This window comes from Pelodiscus sinensis, chromosome 32 (genome assembly GCF_052426305.1).
Source record: "Pelodiscus sinensis isolate ZL-2025 chromosome 32, ASM5242630v1, whole genome shotgun sequence".
Classification (NCBI taxonomy): Eukaryota; Metazoa; Chordata; order Testudines; family Trionychidae; genus Pelodiscus; species Pelodiscus sinensis.
The window spans coordinates 2,873,962-2,893,738 of record NC_143083.1 but is presented as its reverse complement, the minus strand read 5'-3'; the positions used below and the strand labels follow the sequence as shown (position 1 = coordinate 2,893,738).

At 52.8% G+C, this 19,777-nt stretch overlaps 1 long non-coding RNA gene across 1 annotated transcript; it reads left to right on the top strand.

Annotated features, from left to right (window-relative positions):
• Window positions 1–6,251: 6,251 nt before the first annotated feature.
• LOC142819048 (uncharacterized) lies at window positions 6,252–12,429 on the top strand. The gene is made up of 3 exons (XR_012896738.2): window positions 6,252–6,403; window positions 8,583–8,625; window positions 12,293–12,429. It is a non-coding gene; the product is annotated as an uncharacterized LOC142819048 (long non-coding RNA).
• The last annotated feature ends 7,348 nt before the right edge of the window (window positions 12,430–19,777 follow it).

The window sequence follows — 19,777 nt, the reverse complement described above, 5'->3', positions numbered from 1 at the left end:
GCATTGCTTAGAAGTGAGCCATGACCAGACATAGATTTTAAGGCCAGAAGGAGCCGTTGTGATCACCTAGCCTGACCTGCATAGCCTAGTGGAAGAATCGCACCCTTGCTCTGCTGCCTTAAGCCCATCCCTTCCGACTGAGCCGTAGCGTCTCATAGCACAATGCCCCATTTTGATTCAAAAACGTGAAGTGCCAGAGTCCATTCTGTCCCTAAGCCAGTGGTTCCAAAAGTTAATGGCCTGTCCCGGTCTGCATTAGCATTTTAAACCAAAATACCCCCCACTCCACGTTTGAAATAGTAAGCGGGGCATACACAGTACCAAGCCCATTATCCCGGAATAAGGGACCGCGGCTTTCGAACTCTGTAGTCCTGCTTTCCATAAGGAGTGGCGCTAATTCCTGAACTTGTAAGTTCGGAATAACATTAGGGCGGACGCTCCAGTGCTGCTAATTCGAACTAATAGGCCCCCGGGAGGCCTCCTGCAGCTCCCCAGAGAGCTTCCTGAGGCTCTGAGTCCGAGGCAGCGCGTCCACATTGACGGAGCCTGCCTCGGACCACATTCGAAGCATCCCTAGGATTGCCAGGTGTCCAGTTCTGAACCGGACAGTCCGGTATTTGAACTTTCTGTCCAGGAAACAAATTGAGAAAATACCGGACATGTAAATGTCTGGTACTTTCTAAGTAAGTTTTATTATTATCATGAGTATCAGTACGTAGTTGCGTACTGCCTGGCTCACGCTGTGTGAGTGTATCTACCAGCCAGGCAGTACGCAACTACGCAGTAGAGTGGAGGGGGGCAGGGCTGGGGCGGGATGGAATCCCTGGGGCCGGACTCACCCGTGCGCCCTCCCGGGACCATGCACGGGATGGGCATCACCCTGGGATCTGCATGTGCCCGGGCCAGCCCCACTCCCCGCCCGCCAGTTCCCCCCCACACACCTCCCCCAGCCAGCCGTGCTCCCTTGACCCCTTCCCAGCCAGCCCCCTCCCATCCCGTTTTGAGATCACATATGTCCGGTATTTTTTTAAACCCACCTGGTAACCCTAAGCGTCCCTGTAGTGAGGACACGCAAGTTTGGATTTGTTAAATTGAGAGCTCTTAAGTCAAATTTAGTCATTTCGAAACAATGGCCCCTGAAATATGTGCATTACTCCCAGGCTGTGTCTACATTGGCACCCTTTTCCGGAAAAGGGATGCTAATGAGACAAGTCAGAATTGCAAATGCAATTTAAATACCCCCCGCAGCATTTGCATGAACATGGCTGCCGCTTTTTTCTGGCTCGGGGCTTTGCCGGAGAAAAGCGCCAGTCTAGACGGGATCTTTCGGAAAATAAAGCCTTTTCCGGAAGATCCCTTATTCCTCTTAAAATCAGGAATAAGGGATCTTCCAGAAAAGGCTTTATTTTCCGAAAGATCCCGTCTAGACTGGCGCTTTTCTCCGGCAAAGCCCCGAGCCAGAAAAAAGCGGCAGCCAGTGTGGCGGGATTCCCGGGGTGCGAGCTCCTAGCCCCTTCTCTCCCGGCCGTTCCCGGCCCAAGTCAGGGGAGAGGGCGGGGCCCAGCGTACCCCTCCCGCCTGAACTAGGTTCGTTGGTCGCCCCACCTGGGGTCTGTGTAGTAGTCTCTAGCTGCGGGGGCGATCACCCCTCAGCCCCCAAGGGACTGGGGGGGCTCTGCGACCCCTTCGTCTGTTTTTCCTGCTCCTCGACTTGGCAGAGTAGGGGAGGGTTGTGGCGTGGAAGGGGAAGGGGAGTGGGGGACCCGGGCCCTCCCTCACCTCAGGGTCCCAGCCCGAGGCCCTAAGTGGAGGCCCGCGACTAGCTGTCGCCCTCCACGGCGGACGGGGCTGCGGCCCTCAACTCGTCCGCCCACGGGCGCCACAGGGGCCCCGCCTCGGGCTCCTTCCACTCCCCGCTGACCTGTCCCGCTGGCGGAACAAGCCCAGGGTGACTCACCACGCCGGAGTCGTCGGGCACGTCCCAGGGCGAGCTGCCAACTGCCGAGTCCGTCTCGCCGAGTCGTCCCAAGGGCTGGGGGTTTGGTGCTCCTGGACGCCAGGGCGCCCGCCGTTGCCCTCTTCCCCCTCTCTTGCCGGGACGTCACCGGCTGTTATAGTCGCCGGGGGATGACGTCGGAGGGGTTAGCTCCGCCCCCCCCGGCGCGGCCCCCTTCCCGGGTGTCCCGGTGCGCTCCCGGGTGCCTGACTGGGGTGTCAATCGGGGTGGCAAGGGCGGGCGCTTCCTGGCCGCTCGCGCTCGGCCCCGCCTCCCACTCCCCGCTCCTTTCGGTGTTGCGGGGCGTCCGGCCCCCAGCGTTGCCGCCTGGGCGCGTTCGGCGGCCGCTGCAGCCGCTTTTCCCCTCGCGGGGGGGTTCCCCCCGCGGGGTCAAGTGCGGACCCTCCTGGGTCCGTCATAGCCATGTTCATGCAAATGCCATGGGGGATATTTAAATCCCCCGCAGCATTTGCAATTCCGACTTGTCTCATTAGCATCCCTTTTCTGGAAAAGGGTGCCAATGTAGACACAGCCCCAGTGTGAACTTCCATCGCTTCCGCTTGTTCGTCCTTTTCGGTTGCAATAAAGAGCCCTCTTGCCAACGGAACTCTCTTTTCTGGGTAGCCATTTACAGACTGGGATCAAGTCGCCTTTCAACCTTTCTGATAAGCTCCACAGGCCAGCCTTTGGATCACTCTGGGGGCCATTTTCTGCTCCCAACCTCCCTGTGGCACTATGTTGTCAGCGCTTTGTTCTCCTTCCAGTTTAAAACTCTGTTTGCGTAGGTGGGTCGCCAGCCCCAGCGCATGCAGCTCTGGGACTACCTACAGGTGAGTACCAGTGAATACGGCACACGATTCCCCCGCCCTTCGCCATGAAGCATCAGTCCAGACCCAGAAGGGCCCATCTCTCAGGCCCTGTGGGTGGATCACAAGGGACACGCTCAGCACGTGTGGTTGAAGGAAGGGAGGGGTGTGAACTAGCAGTGGGCCTGAGAGCTGCCCCGAGCCCATTTCACCGTCATTAGATGCTGACTTTGATTGTATTGCTGAGTTTGGTTAGCAACCGGCCTCTAAAGTTTGCTCTCCCGCCACCACCGCCATGGAGGCTGCATCTGCTCCTGCACAGTAGCAAATGGAACCAGGCAGGCAGCCTTCCCTTGGACTTTAGGACTGCAGTAGACAGCAGGGATTGTCTTGGCTTCCACTTCCCCTCTCTGCCTCGCTCTACACAGCCACATTACAAGCAGAAAGAGACCGAGGGGCTTAATGAATGAGCATATGCAGCCTGCTTTGAGCCCATTGCGTGAAAGGCAATTAAAACCGACCGGTCTGTTCCCTTGTGTGCTCACGTACCCCTGTGCAGCCCGGCTGCCAGTCACTGCCCCTGCTTTGCCCTCCACCACCCTGCCCTGCCCGTGCAGTTGTACAATTATCGGTGCATGCACACGTGGAACACAAGGAAAAAGGGAGGGGCTTGTCTATTCATCCAATTAGCAGGACTGCTCAGGTGGATGTTCATTAAAGGGGTGCACTTGTTATGGTGATTGCACGGCTTGTGCGCCTGGGGTCTATACCGAGCAGGCTCCCTCCCTCAGCTTGTGAGCGTACGGGACCCAACACACCTGCCCCCCTCACCCGGGCTCGGCCTGAGTCGATCATCCCAGATTCCCCATGAGGGAGCGTTTGCTGGTGATGTCACAAACCACAAGAGCAGAGCATGAGTCAGCAGGGAATAAAAGGCAAGGAATGTGCAGCCCCCACCCAGCAGGGGTGGCTGCAGCCCGGTCTAGAAGTGACTTGGGGACTCTTTTCAAAATGGAATGATTGAGAAATAGCTAGAAGGAAAGGGAAGGCTGCAGGAGCGAGAGGGCAGGTTAGCTCACCTGCAGGCATTTTAACTGCACTTCCTGCCATGGCTGCACATGCCAATAGCAATGTTCTCCAAAAAGAACAAGGGAAGCCCATTTTGGAGGCAGCTGGATATTTTTCGATTAAATGTTTTCTAGTGGAAAACGCTGCTTTATTGAAGCTGAAACTTTTTGGGGGAGGGGGGCAAGCACTGGTTTGGTTGGGTTTCTCATTTTGAAAAAAATTGCAGGGAACTGTTTCCAAGGTATTGAACGGTCCCATTGTCTCCATTTCGAAAGGAAAGGACGGATTTTTTTCCATTTAAAATGACTTGTTGTGTTGAGATTTAAGCAAACGATCATTTAAACAAATAAAGGGTTACAAATCCAACGGACACATTTCCCAAACGAGGGCAATGAAATGTTTCTATCAACCTGAATGTTCTTTTCAGATTGTCAGGTCACAAAAACTCTCAAGATGTCGACTTTCCGTTCTGATTTAGGACAAGAAAAGTTGTTGAAGTTCCCAGCCAGCTCTGTCCAATTTCCTTTACCTTCAGAAGTCTTTTCCCTCACACCCCAGGCACAGAGCTGGCAAGGTCCCCGGAGCTCCTCCAGAGACAGAATCCTAGAGCTAGAACTGACCTCAAGTGTCAGGACCAACCCCAACTCAATCATCCCAGCCAGGGCTGTGTCAAGCTGGGACTTAGAAACCTCTAGGGATGGAGATTCCACCCCCTCCCCAGGGAACCCAGCCCAGGGCTTCACCCCCCTCCTAGGGAAATAGTTTGCCCTAATATCCAGCCTAGAGCTCCCCCACTGCAACTTGAGCCCATTGCTCCTTGTTCTGCCACCACTGAGAACAGCCTCTCTCCATCCTCTTCGGAACCCCCCTCAGGTAGCTGAAGGCTGCTCTCAAATCCCCCCTCCCTCTACTCTTCTGCAGACTAAATAGACTCAAATCCCTCAGCCTCCCCTTGTAAGTCACATGCTCCAGCCCCCTCCTCATTTTTGTTGCCCTCCACTGGACCTTCTCGAATGCATCCACATGCTTTCTGTAGTGGGGGGGCCAAGAACTGGACGCGATACTCCAGATGTGGCCTCCCCAGTGCTGAATAATCACATCTCTAACTCTGCTGGCAATGCTCCTCCTCATGCACCCTAAGATGCCATTAGCCTTCTTGGCTACAAGGACACATGGTTAATTCAGATCCAGTTTCTCATCCACTGTAATCCCCAGGTCCTTTTCTGCAGAACTGCTACCTAGCCAGTCGGTCCCCAGCCGGTAACAACGCTTGGGATTCTTCCGTCCCAAGTGCAGGACTCTGCACTTCTCCTTGTTGAACCTCATCAGATTTCTTCTGGCCCAATCCTCCAATATGTCCAAGTCACTCTGGACCCTTCCCTGCCCTTCAGCGTATCTACCTCTCCCCCAGCTTAGTGTTATCCACAGACTTGCTAAGGGTGCAATCCATGCCCTCATCCAGGCCATTAGTAAAGATGTTAAACAAAATAAGCCCCAGAACCAACCCCTGGGGCACTCCGCTTGATAGCGACCACCAACCAGACATCGAGCCGTTGATCGCTACCCATTGAACCTGACTACCTAGCCAGCTTTCCATCCACCTTACAGGCCATTTAGCCAATCCATACCTACTTTGACTTGTTGGCAAGGATACTGTGGGAGACCTTATAAAAAGCTTTGCTAAAGTCAAGGAATATCAAGTCCACCGCCTTCCCCAAATCCACAGAGCCAGTTACCTTGTCATAGAAGGCAATCAGGTTGGTCATCCAATCTCTCCCTCTTTGATAATATTCAATGGATGCTCATATTCCATATTGGGAACATCCACCTCCCTGGGAGCTAGCTCCATAGCATTACTCCCACCTTACAGGTGAGGAAACTGAGGCATGGGGCAGCCCCTTCCCTTTCCCACTGGCCCCGCTTCCTGCAATGGTTCCTCAGTGATGGAGGTGCCAAGGCTCAAGGTCAGCGATTTGTTTGGTTCTTCTGAGCTGGCTTGGCATGCTGTGCCTCCCATGACAGCTGCAGGGATATGCCCTGCCTGTGGCTGCAGGCTCCACCCGGACAGCTGGCACACTGTGCCTCTGCCTCTTGGTCAGGAAACAGGGCTGGGACCCACCCATGGGCAGCTGTGAAAGCACATCATGGATCGACTGCCACCTCTGGGATTTGAGGCTACCAATAGAAGGGCCTGTGACGGGTCGGGCACACGAGCGACGCCGCCCCGCACTGAGACGGGGAACCCAGGAGCAACGTCCCTGGTCGGGGCAGCCAGCAGCCCGCCGGCGTACCCGTCGCCCGCCGATGACGTCATGGGAGGCGACGGGGAGCGCGTGGAGAGGGGCGGGGCCCGGGAGCACGGGAGGACGCCAACCGCGGGACCCGCCGGGGAGCGGGAGATTCAAAAGGCGGCCGGCCACAGACAGGAGGGGGGAGCACCGGAGGCAAGGGAGGAGATTCGGGCTCACCGGGTGGCTCCGGAGCAATTCGGGAACCGCGGCAACAGACGCCCCGCCGGGGGCAAGGACGCAGAGTGAGTCTATCCCCTCGCTGGGGAACAGACGCGTAAGAAGCCGGGAAGAAGTGACCCAGGGCGGGGCCGTGGTCCCCGCGAGTGGAGGGTTTGGGGGAACGTAACCCCCTCCACTGACTAGGGACTAGCGTCCCCGTCTCAGGGCCCTGGGTCGGGGTTCGGAGTGAGGGAGGGCCCGGACCCCCTTCCCGGCGCCCACAGGCCAGTACAGGCCCTGGTTTTCTCTGCGATTTGGCCGGAAGGTCGGGATCAGGAGGCGACGTAGGAGTCCACGCCTCCGTTTGTGGACGAGGGCCACCCGGACTCGGGGTGACCGCTAGGGCAGCGGGTTACAGGGCCACTTGACAAACTGGGTTCCTCCTCACAGATCACCCTGGTTTAGAAATGGTCTGCAGCAATTTAGAGCCAGAAGGCCAAAGCCAAGAGCACCCGAGGCAGAAATTCCAGGCCAAAATATAGTTTTGCATTTTTCCTTGATGGCTACACAGGAGGGAAGAAAGCAAGCAGCCATCTCCAAAGCAGCCACGATGACCCAGCTGGTGTCAGGGGGAGTAAACCCCTTTCTTGACCTGAGCTGCCTTCTCTCGCTGTATTGCCAACCCCAAGTGCTCAGAACATATAGGTCAGGGAAAGTCAGAAGACTGGCTTGAAAATCATGAGATTCGGGGAAAATCTAAGATATCAGGCTCTTGGGATTCACTTGCGGGTGCTGGAGCATTTAAGGATCAGCATTCCAACCTTTTCTCCACTAGAAATGTCCTTTGTTCTTGCCTGTAATGAGTGCTGGGATTCTCAGCTAATCACATGACTCCAGCAGCTGGGTCTTCATGAGAAACACCAGACCTCACAAGGCACATGATGGAATTGTGACCATAGTTGGACCAGTTACCGTGGCTGCAATGTGCCGGGCTAGGAGCAATGGAAAGAAATTAACAAAAAGGAAAAACAGGCCGAGGTCTGGGCTACAAACAGTATCAATCTGCTAGGATGTGTCTAGACTACAGGTTTTTTATTTTTAAAAGTGGCCTTTTTTCGAAAAAACTTCCCCTGCAACTAGACTGCTACCGCGTTCTTTCAAAAGTAAATCGAAAGAACGCAGCAGTTTTTTTCGACCGTGGAAAACCTCATTTTAACGAGGAATAATGTCTTTTTTCGAAAGTATTGGTTGTAGTCTAGATGCTCTTTTTCAAAAGAGGCTTTTTCAAAAGTATCTTTTGAAAAAGCCTCTTTCGAAAGTGGCTAACAGTCTAGATGTAGCCCTAGTGAGGGGCCCAGGATTTTCTCTGGTATAGTCATACCAGGCTAGCCCCAGTATGGATGCAGTTACATAGTTGATACAGCCTATTCCCGCTGTAACTATACAGATATAACTCACGTTTATAACATGTAACTGCATCCATACCGGTGGGAGGATTGTGTGGCTCTAACTAGACCTCTGTAAGGAAAGCGGGCCCACTCCTGCATGCAGACAAGGAATAGTATTAGGCTGAGGTTGCCACAGGTGAACTCGAGAAGTGGCTGATATTCCATTGCGTGGCACAGCTGAATATTACGCTCCTGAGGACCGTTTCTGGGAGCCTGTTGGGAAATCCACCAGGCTGGAGGGAATGTTTGAGAGAGCTTTCCCTTCTCCCCCATCTCTGAGCCAGCAAAACCAGCCCCATCATCAGATACAACCCATCCTGGGACCTCCTCTGATTTAAGATGGAGGGTTGTGCCTTCAGAAGGGGCCAGAGAGCCCTCCCTCCCCCCCCCCCCCCCCCGTGGCAGGCGTGGCCAGAACCATTGCTGCACCCCAGTGGATTTACTCAGATTTTGGTTTCCTACAAACTCCCCATGGAGGGGCTCTCCCACCCCCAGCTCTGGGTCACGCCTCTTGACAGGCACTGAAAGAACCGAAACAATAAACCCAGACTCAAGCGGCACCCCTGGGTCCCTCCCCCAAACACCAGTGACCCAGCCAGCCTGCCATCCACCACTAGGCCACGCTCCCATGTCCAAACATAGACCAAAGGGACAGGCCTGACCGGAAGGGCCAGGGCTCTCGAGTGAGATGCAAAGCTGCTGGGAGGAGAAACACCCTCAGTGTGACGGGGTGTTGTCCAGGGCTTGTGAATAGTTGTGGCTGTCGGGAACAATCAGAGAACGGACCAATAACAGCAGCTCTTTGCATTTACAGATCACGTTCCATCTGCAGCTCTCTTGGAGCTTTACAAAGGCAGGTAAGCACTATTCCTCAGTGCACAAATGGGAAACTGAGGCACGGTGCCTTGTCCAGGGTCAGACCTACAGACAAATCTCTGGGCCCTAGACACAATCCATTAGACCATGGCCCACGCTGCCTCCCACTTACAACCCCAGTTACTCAGCGGGTCTCTTCCATCTCTAACTTCCCCGATCTGCAAACATGATCGTTGCTATTTGCAATACACCACTCCCTAGCTGGGATCGGGTGCGGTGCTGTGCAGCCAGGAGCAGACCTGCCCCATGGGACGCATCCTCACTGGACAACGGAAGGAATATGAGCCCCGTTTGACAGATGGGAAACAAGTGGAGTGGGCCCGGATTTAATGCATCCGAGGATACTGAGGGAGCTGGCAAATGTCATTGCGGAGCCTTTGGCCATTATCTTTGAAAACTCATGGAGATCGGGAGAGATCCCAGATGATTGGAAAAAGGCAGATGTAACGCCCATCTTTTAAAAAGGGAAGGACAATCCAAGGAACTACAGACCAGTCAGCCTCACCTCAGTCCCTGGAAAAATCATGGAGGGGATCCTCAAAGAATCCATTTTGAAGCACTTGGAAGAGGGGAAAGTGATCAGGAATAGTCAACATGGATTCACAAAGGGCAAGTCATGCCTGACCAATCTGATTAGCTTCTAGGATGAGGTAACTGGCTCTGTGGATATGGGAAAGTCAGTGGATGTGATATACCTTGACTTTAGCAAAGTTTTGATACGGTCTCCCACAATATTCTTGCCAGAAAGTTAAGGGAATGTGGATTGGATAAATGGACTGTAAGATGGATAGAAAGCTGGCTAGACTGTAGGGCCCAACAGGTAATGATCAATGGCTTGATGTCAGGTTGGCGGTCAGTTTCTAGCGGAGTGCCCCAAGTATCTGTTCTAGGACCGGTTTTGTTCAACATCTTTATTAATTACCTTGATGAGGGGATGGATTGCACCCTCAGCAAGTTCGCAGATGACACTAAGCTAGGGGGAGAGGTAGATACGCTGGAGGGCAGGGAAATGGCCCACAAGTGTTCCAGAAGGGCTACAGCGCACAGGCCGGCTGTGCTCCGAGAAGGGCTACAGGTCACAGGCCGGCTGTGCTCCGAGAAGGGCTACAGGCCACAGGCCAGCTGTGCTCTGGGAAGGTCTACAGGCCATTGGCCGGCTGTGCTCCGAGAAGGGCTACAGGCCACGGGCCAGCTGTGCTCAGGGAAGGGCTACAGGCCATGGGCCGGCTGTGCTCAGGGAAGGGCTACAGGCCACAGGCCAGCTGTGCTCTGGGAAGGTCTACAGGCCATGGGCCGGCTGTGCTCCGAGAAGGGCTACAGGCCACGGGCCAGCTGTGCTCAGGGAAGGGCTACAGGCCATGGGCCGGCTGTGCTCAGGGAAGGGCTACAGGCCACAGGCCAGCTGTGCTCTGGGAAGGTCTACAGGCCGTGGGCCAGCTGTGCTCAGGGAGGGCTGCTCTTACAGCAAGGGTGGGGGAGCTAGGCTCCCATGGTGGCTATGGGTGGCAGGGGCAGGGCCTCAGGCAGAAGGGGTGGGGTTGGGGGCTTGCTTTCCCCAGCCCTAGGTTCACCCACCGTCCACGGGGCTACTGAGGGTCTCAATGCCTGACTTTCAGGCACCTGAAAAATCACAAAGGCCCCGTTCAGCTCGGAGGTCTCCATGGGGGGAATGCTGGGAGCCACATACGCTAGGAATGGGCCACGCTGACAGGTGTGAGCTAAGCCCTGCCCTCCTCGTGGAGAGAGGTGCCTGCATCTACACAGCAGGGAGGGGTCTATCTCTGCCTGTGATCCGTGAACGGGCACCCCTCCCCTGGAGTCACGTCCAGTGAGAAGGTGCCAGGTGCCTGGCTCACACCATGCAGAACAGAGAAGGAGCCTCTCCCCTACCCCCCCACTCATCTCCATTTTGGAGGCCGTGGGCCATGGTTAGAGCCCTTCCCTGGGTTCATAGAACACTAGGACTGGAAGGGACCTCGAGAGGTCATTGAGTCCAGTCCCTTCCCCCATGGCAGGATCAAATACTGTCTAGACCATCCCTGATAGACATTTATCTAACCTGCTCTTAAATATCTCCAGAGGTGGGGATTCCACAACCTCCCTGGGCAATTTATTCCAGTGTTTGACCACCCTGGCAGTTAGGAACTTTTTCCTAATGTCCAACCTAAACCTCCCTTGCTGCACTTTAAGCCCATTGCTTCTTGTTCTATCCTCAGAGGCCAAGATGAACAAGTTTTCTCCCTCCTCATGACACCCTTTTAGATACCTGAAAATGGCTCTCATGTCCCCCCTCAGTCTTCTCTTTTCTAAGAATTGATTTAGTTGGAATTGGTCCTGCCTAGAGCAGGGGGCTGGACTTGATGAGCTTCTGAGGTCTCTTCCAGTTCTATGGTTCTAAACTAAACAAACCCAGTTCTTTCAGCCTTCCTTCATAGGTTGTGTTCTCTAGACCTTTAATCATTCTTATTGCTCTTCTCTGGACCCTCTCCAATTTCTCCACATCTTTCTTGAAATGCAGTGCCCAGAACTGGACACAGTATTCCAACTGAGGCCTAACCAGCGCAGAGTAGAGCGGAAGAATGACTTCTCGTGTCTTGCTCACAACACACCTGTTAATGCATCCCAGAGTCATGTTTGCTTTTTTTGCAACAGCATCACACTGCTGACTCATATTCAGCTTGTGGTCCACTATAACCCCTAGATCCCTTTCTGCCGTACTCCTTCCTAGACAGTCGCTTCCCATTCTGTATGTATGAAACTGATTGTTCCTTCCTAAGTGGAGCACTTTGCATTTGTCTTTATTAAACTTCATCCTGTTTACCTCAGACCATTTCTCTAATTTGTCCAAATCATTTTGAATTATGACCCTATCCTCCAGAGCAGTTGCAACCCCTCCCAGCTTGGTATCATCTGCAAACTTAATAAGCGTACTTTCTATGCCAATATCTAAATCGTTGATAAAGATATTGAACAGAGCCGGTCCCAAAGCAGACCCCTGTGGAACCCCACTTGTTATGCCTTTCCAGCAGGATTGTGAACCATTAATAACTACTCTCTGAGTACGGTTATCCAGCCAGTTATGCACCCACCTTATAGTAGCCCCATCTAAGTTGTATTTGCCTAGTTTATTGATAAGAATATCATGTGAGACCGTATCAAACGCCTTACTAAAGTCTAAGTATACCACATCCACCGCTTCTCCCTTATCCACAAGACTCATTATCCTATCAAAGAAAGCTATCAGATTGGTTTGACATGATTTATTCTTTACAAATCCATGCTGGCTGTTCCCTATCACCTTGCCACTTTCCAAGTGTTTACAGATGATTTCCTTAATTACTTGCTCCATTATCTTCCCTGGCACAGAAGTTAAACTAACTGGTCTGTAGTTTCCTGGGTTGTTCTTATTTCCCTTTTTATAAATGGGCACTAGATTTGCCCTTTTCCAGTCTTCTGGAATCTCTCCTGTCTCCCATGATTTTCCAAAGATGATAGCTAGAAGCTCAGATACCTCCTCTATCGGCTCCTTGAGTATTCTAGGATGCATTTCATCAGGCCCTGGTGACTTGCAGGAATCTAACTTTTCTAGGTGATTTTTAACTTCTTCTTTTTTTATTTTTTCTTCTAAACCTCCCCCCTTCCCACTAGCGTTCAATCCTGCCTCTGCCTGAGGGGGCTTAGGCCTTGCCCTGGGAATCTGCCACCCGTCAGCTGAACGCTCTGACCCCAAGCTGGGGGGCAGTCTGATGAGGAGCAGAGCAACTGGACCCTGGGTCTCCCACAGGGGTGCCCGAGCCACCAGGAGGTGCAGCTTGGACAGGAGACGCTGAGGCAGCCCCGCATCAGACTGCATCCTTGCTCTGAGCCCTCTGGAGAGAAGGGAGCCCCCTGTTCAAAGCCTTTCTTCACCCCCCCAGCAAAAGGGGAAGCTGGAATGGAGCCTGCTCCAGTAGGCATGCGGGTGGCTGCCTCTCTTTCCCCTGGCTCATGGCCCACGCTGGGCCTCGGGCAGGTAATGGTGCCCAGAAGCCCTCAGCGAGGCAGCAGCACAAGTGGCCAGAAGCAGGAACTTAGGTGCTAAGGCAGCACCTATCCTGAAAAGCAGAGTGCCAGGTGACTCAAGGCACCTACAGATGTAGGGATGTGAAAATGTACCGATGAGCCTGGGCTCATCCGTTACCTTCACAGTTACACGCAGGCTCCCGGTACTCCCAGAGAGCTGGCTTAAAAGCTAGTTCCCGGCATGCCCCAGCTTCCAGGGAGCAACCTGGCCCACTGCACTGCTGCCTCTGTATCGTGAGGGAAGGGGGGCAGGCAGGAGCCACTGCCGGCTTAAAAGCTGGTTCCCCATGGGCACCGGCACCGGGACACTGCCTGCGGCTCCGCGTGTAACCACGGACATTTTCAGCAGTTACGTGGTTACTCGGCTACACACGTTTTAACATCCCTACTACAGCGTATAGTCCAGCGTGAGTTTTGTGGAGCCCGGCAGTACCTGACATAAGGACTTGGCAGCTACGCGTGAGGTGCAGGCACCGAACTGCTCCTGTGAATTTGGACCTAAGTGACTCGCCCAACGTGCCTATGAGAGAGCCAAGAACAGACACCTCATTTGGCGATGGTGGCCCCAGTCAAGTACAATGCCATGCTCCCTCGGTGTCTGCAGACTTTCATCGCGTGGACTCCACGAAGTGGGAAGCAGAGAGGACAGAGTATTTTTCCAGCCATGGAGGGGAACACGAAAGCCATTGCAATTGTTTTGACAGGACATTTTTCTAGTCCTGCCAAAACCTCTGTTCAAAGGGACCCCTCGGCGGAGGTGGCTAACACTGTCAGAAAAGTTTGCAGAGACCGGCTGCGATCGTGGGTATTTTCATTCTTCCTCTTCATTTCCCGTGACCAGCAAACGGAACTAACAAAAGTGCAACGATACAGCAGCCCCTCCCGAGGGGAATTCTGCAGAATCCATCTCACGCCGGAGCAGCAAAAGGCGTCCGAGAGAGTCTTGGCTGGCACGGTGGGTTGCAGACTTCAGGGAGGCTTATTTTACATTGTGAGGGAGCTAACCGCTGCTGGGACCTTTTGTTTTCTGGGGGTGTTCGGCTGTCTTTGCTTAATGTTACTCTATTCCTCGGCCTTCCCTTCGGCCCGCTGGCAGCGCTGAGGCTTTTGCTATTTTATTACTTTTCGGTTCTTCTGTGCAGAGCTGCAAACACGGAAGTGCCTTCGGTTGGTGATTTTCAACTTTCTTTCGCGGACTCCTAAACATTTTCCAATGGAGGTGAGAACCCCTTTGGAAATCTTACACATAGTCTGCAGCCTCCCAGGGGTCCGCGGGCCACAGGTTGAAAACAACCGAGGAGTCTGTATTCTGGCTGCACTGGAATGTGTTTGATCGTGCAGGGATATTAACAAGCATTCATGACGCCCCCCTTGCAGACTGGAAACACACTGCCTATCTCTGCATCCTCCCCCCGTTCCATGCCTGCCTTAGCTCCCGCTAGCTAGTTTCTGCTCCAGAGGGGCTGTGAGTCGAAGAGCTGAGGGCTGCTGGATCAAGGTACGTTGGCAGAGGTCGGGGGAAGGCCAGGACCGGAATCGCAGGTGGGGCTGAGATGCATCAGCAGAGCAGTAAGGGAGCCAGAACTTGCTCGGAGAAGCTAGCGCCTTCTCCAACTTTAACTCTGCCCTTTCTCACTGCAGTGAGAAGCACTGTCCCTTATTCACCACCCTAGGGGGTCTGCTGCCTTCCACTCTAGGGGGGCTGCTGCCTTCCACCACCCTGGGGGGGCTGCTACCTTCCATCCACGTCGGGAGATCGGGGTAAGACGAAGCATACTGTCAAGAGAGGGAGTGTAGTCCAGTGGGCGGAGCACCAATACAGCAGCTTCGGGTTCTGCTCCCGAGTCTCCTACTGACCCGCTGTAGGTCTCGGCACATCCATCTCCCTTTCCACTCTGTCCGTTCCACTCTGACACTTGCCTTGGGGGCCATCAGCACAACGGGGCCTTCCTCTCAGGTCAGGCCTTTTGGCACCATGGTAACAGTGGAAGCAGATTTGCTGCCCATGTGGAGAGTTCCTCCGTGGCTGGGTTGTGGACCCTGCCCCCGTGAGCTTGAGGTTCTCAATGGACACTCGCCACAAACACATTCCAAGGTGCCCCACTTGTACCTTCAGAGGCGCCGATCCCCCTGCCAGGTCCAAGGGCTTGCTCTGGTGCTGGCGTGCTCAGGACGTCAGAAAATCTAGGCCCAATGCAGCTCAACGTGGGCACCCACGACAGAGGCTCTTTCTGAAGACACGGGCCCCAGCACACCCGGGAAAGCTGAGCGTGACTGGCTAGCAGTGAACAAGCAGTCAAGGGGAAATCAAATCAAAGCCACAGAAATAGCACGTGTTTGTAGTGATGGGGCAGTGGCCACATGGGTGCATGTACAAAGGCTGGGTTGGACAGTGGTGTGAATCACTGGTTGTCTGTGTGCATTGGTAGACCCCCACTTTTGGGCATGTGCATGTCTGCAGGGTGCTGTGTGTGCATTGAAATGTGTATTTGCATCTGTGTTTGGAGGGGCATTGTGTGCCAGTGTGCTTGCATAAATAGATAAATGCAGTTGCATATATTTCTACAGGGCACCTACTTGTATGCGTTTGCGGATTAGCGGCCAGTGTGCTTGTTTAAGTACTTGGGCATGTTTCTGTGTGTGTTTGTCTGGGTCTGGGCCCTGGTTTGCAGATATATGCATCTGTGCAGTTGGGCCTGGCTGTGTGAGCTTATATATCTGGATATATTTGATTGTGTTTTGTATATGTGTGAGGCCTGCTTCTGTAGTTGCAATCCAAATCCAACCTTGGGCACTTCCACACATGCTAACACTGATTTGGATTGCTGTGTTTGTGCGTTTGTATTTGAACCTTTGAGCATCTGTGTGCATGTACACAAACCATGTTGTTGTGCATGAGTAGTTTAAATGTGTGTGTGTGTGTGTGCCCAATTGTGCATGTACACTTGTTTGCCCAAGTTAATGTTCTGGTGTGTGTGCATATGTTTATCTATATGTATGTTCTGTGACGTGTGTTGTTTGTACTGTCTGCATGGCAGGTCTTTATAGCCCAGATCTCAATGGCATGTAGGCACCTACTTCCACAGATTTCAATTTAGGCATCTAAATACCTTTGAGACTCTCCGCCTTTGTGTGTGTTTCTGGGTATCTGTCAGCTGGGCCTGGCCCTATGTCTGCCTGTCCTGCCATAGCTGCTGCACAGCGACCGTCAGCATGCAGAGGAGCTCGCCGAGGAACGCTCAGCAGCCCACCCGTGGGCCCTCGGCCCCTGCCCCAAGGAGCTTACGGAGTTAATTCAGAGTTGTTCTGGTGTAATGGAGAGCGGAATGAACTTGAATGTAAAATGATGCCATGTTTGCTCCCTTGTACGGGGTGCAGCTGGGGGGACCGCTCACTCTCCTCAGGTGTTTGCAGCTATCTAGCAGGAATTGCCCGACTGCATCAGGCCAACTGTCCGTCTGGTCCAGTGTCCCATGAAGTGATCAGCAGCAGGGTCGCCCGAAGGCATGAAAAAACGTTCAATGGAATAACCCTGCTGCTGGGGAAATGTCTTCACATGCATCCCGTGCAGCTAGTGACTGGCTTAAGCCCTGAAGCGTCCATTATGCTACTAGTTTGGGTCTCTGGACCAGTGTTGCCAGTTCTCCCTATTTTATCCCAAGCCTTCTGACAGCTGGTGTCTGATGTGAGCTCAAGCTTCTGGAGTGACGGGAGAATCTCAACTTCCCTTTTTTTTAAAGGAAGTTTCTGGCTCCCATGGTTACAGAGAAAAACGTGAAACTGTGACCCTCCTAAAGGTTAAAAATCCAAAAGGCAGATTAAAAAGATCCCAGTGAGGATTGTTTGTGAAGCCTTATTTGTAAACCTATCTGGTGATTTTTAAATGCAGAGTGTTATCCTATTCGACCATGTCCAGAGAAATGTCTAACCTTTTCTGACACTTACTAAACTCTCAGCATATGTTGTGGCAGTGAGTTCCACATGCTAACTGTGAGATAGGGTGGGGAACGACATTTCCTTATATTGGTTTCCAATATGTTGCATTTCACATCGGATGACCGCCCAGGTCTCTCGTCACTGGAAAAGGGCAAATAGGGATCCCTGATCTGCCTTCTCTGTACAATCCATTATTCTGTAGACCTCTGCCATGCTCATGTCCTATTATTACTATTTTTATTATCATAGCCTCTGGGCGCTTCAGTCAAGGAGCAGGTGCTCACTTTGCTAGGTGCGGTACAAACACAGAGCAAATCTCTAAACTGAACAGTCCCAGGGACGGATTTTTGCCTGTTCTATGCCCCTATCAGCACATGAGAGCCATCAAGGGGACGGAGCAGGAAATTCCCCTACTGGAGAGGTGGTGTAGAGTTGGCACACACAGCCCAGAGCAGCCCTCCATCACAGCTCTTGGCACAGTGGCATAACCGGGATGGAATTGGCTCATGGTCAGGAGGCGGAATGGCCCATGTACTCTACCTCAGTGACGGGCAACCGAGGCTAGCGAGTGGGCCGTATGAGCGGCCCCCCTTCATCTCAGTGGCCACAGGATTTGTCGTAAACAGGACAGTCTCCCGGGATAGGGCAGTTTTGCTGACTGCGCTGGCGTGCCTAGAATTTTAGGGGCGGGGGTATGCTGATTGAACCATAGCAGGGCTTGGATTGGATGCCCAGGGAGTGTGCCCTGGCTTTACAGTCGTGGCATTTTAGTAGGAAAAAAACTGACATTGATGAAAACCAGCAGAATCTGGCCACTCTGCGCGTGGACAACGGTGAATACATCTCGCGGGCCACATGTAGAACCCGGGACGGGCCTCATGCAGCCCTTAGCCCACTAATTGCCCATCACTGCACTACATTCTTAAATCTGGGCTGCAGCGCAACCCAAGGCAGCAGGGTAAGGCTCGGGGGAGGGAGGGCTGCTCTAATTTATGGCCGAAGCCAAAATGTCCACAATCTGGGAGGTGATTCTCCCACAAAGACACTCCTGGGGCTCTGCCTTCTGTCCTGTGCCCCCACAGCAGCACAAAATCTGGCCTCTGCGCAGTGGAACCTTCCCCTGGGACTGGAGGAAACTGGCCATGCGGAATTAAAAAGGGTTTGAGAGCCACCCCTTGTGGCCTCTCTCAGCACCTCCCTCATGAGCACCGGCGGAGCGGGTAGGGAACCAGCCCTGATTTCAGCCTCTGCCCGACCAAACTTCCTCCCTGCACCTGCTTTGACACTGACATGATTTGAAATTGAACAGAAGTGGCTGTGGCATTGGCAGGAATGAGACTGAGGCTTAGCTTCCTGTTCCAAACTGGGAGGAGCTAAAGTTAGTAAGAAAACACCCGGGCCAGTCCTTTTCCCTTTCTCAAGCCTTGTCTGCACAGGAACCATGTGCAGTCAGTTTTGAAACCGGAGCAAACCCCTGTGTTGTGTGGACACCCTTATTTCAGATTCCGGGCACCTTCTTTTAGCGGAGCTTAAACTAATTCCCAGACAATTGAAACAAAATCATACTGAGCCTTTACTGATCTAAGTGCATCCACACAAGGATCTAACTAAATCAACCTAAATTGACATTAGGTTAAAGAAATACAACTTTCTTGGGTGTGGGGGGAACCCAAGCCCTAAGACAAACTATTTTTAACACAGGTGTAAGACTATCCACCTAACAAGGAAGTGCTCAACCTCACAGGGTAGCTCAGAGCTGGAAAAACAGCTCTGCCTCTACCGTCACACAGCAGTCAGTCGTTTTACAACCCCGAGAAAATGGGTAGGCGTCACATTGTTGGATGTGAGGGGAACTCCTCTCTGGTGTACTGTTTTAACTCCCACCCACCATTTCTTTCTAGCATGTGGTTTAGCAGAGTACCCATTGTCATGGTATCGAAGCACTGAGGTGTAATTACCATCACTCTGACAGTGAAATTATGGCCACAACAACAACAAAAGAAAACTAAAATATGTTTTGCAGCAGTTAGTGAAATTTTGACTCTTCCAGCCCATCACTTCCCAAAGATGCTCCCCATAATATTGAAAGGCAGGAGTGGGAAGAAGTATGATACATTCATTAGGAGCTATTATTTATACAGGCAGTCCCCGGGTTACATGGATCTGACTTACATCGGATCCCTACTAACAAACGGGGTGAGGCAACCCCGCACTAGCTGCTTCCCCCCAGCAGACCAGGGAGACGTGGAGCGGCTTTTCTCAGCAGACACCTCAGCTTGAGAATAAAGGACTGAGGGAAGTGAGGTGTGGGAGAATAAAACTGAGCTCTGGAGAAATGTTTGGCTAGAGTTTCCCCTACAATATGTACCAGTTCCGACTTACATACAAATTCAACTTAAGAACAAACCTACAGTCCCTATCTTGTACGTAACCCGGGGACTGCCTGTAGTATAGTAACACCTGGAGGAGGATCATTGAGAGCAGGGACCCATTGTGCTAGGAGCTGTATTTATACATTTGAGACACCTGCTCCAAAGAGCACACACTCTAGATGAGGGATATAATAGTATAGTCGATTAACTGATAAGCAAAAGCATATAGGTTAATGCTATAGACAACATGCATTTCCCTTGCCAGTAAGTTTTTTAGCAGGCTGGCTAGCAGTACAGCTCAGTCCTGGCTTGCACAGGGTCCTGGACCTACCCCCGCTGCGGCTCTGCATTTAAAGTGTATTAGGAGCCAGGCAGGCAGGCAGCCCTGCTCAGTTCTGGGTCCGGGAGCTCAGACCCCTCCCCCTGGAGACCATAAAATAGTCGACTAACCAATAAGAAATCGTGAGGTTAATTGACTCTAGATAGGCAAAGGTGGGAGAAGGACCGATCATTAGCCTTGATTTCCAGATGAGAGACGAAAACAATGCATGCAAGATTCACATGAAGTTTGCAATACTGAGGACTGGAACGCAGCCTTCCTGTATCTTAGCCCAATGCCTTAACCCCCCAGGCCATAGCATTTCACTGTATATCTTGCAAAAGCATCTTACACTTCAGAGGCCTACGGCTCCCCATACCCAGCTGGCATTAGGAAGGGCTACTCCACCACGACAGAACAGGGTAACAGGTGCCAATCCTGCAA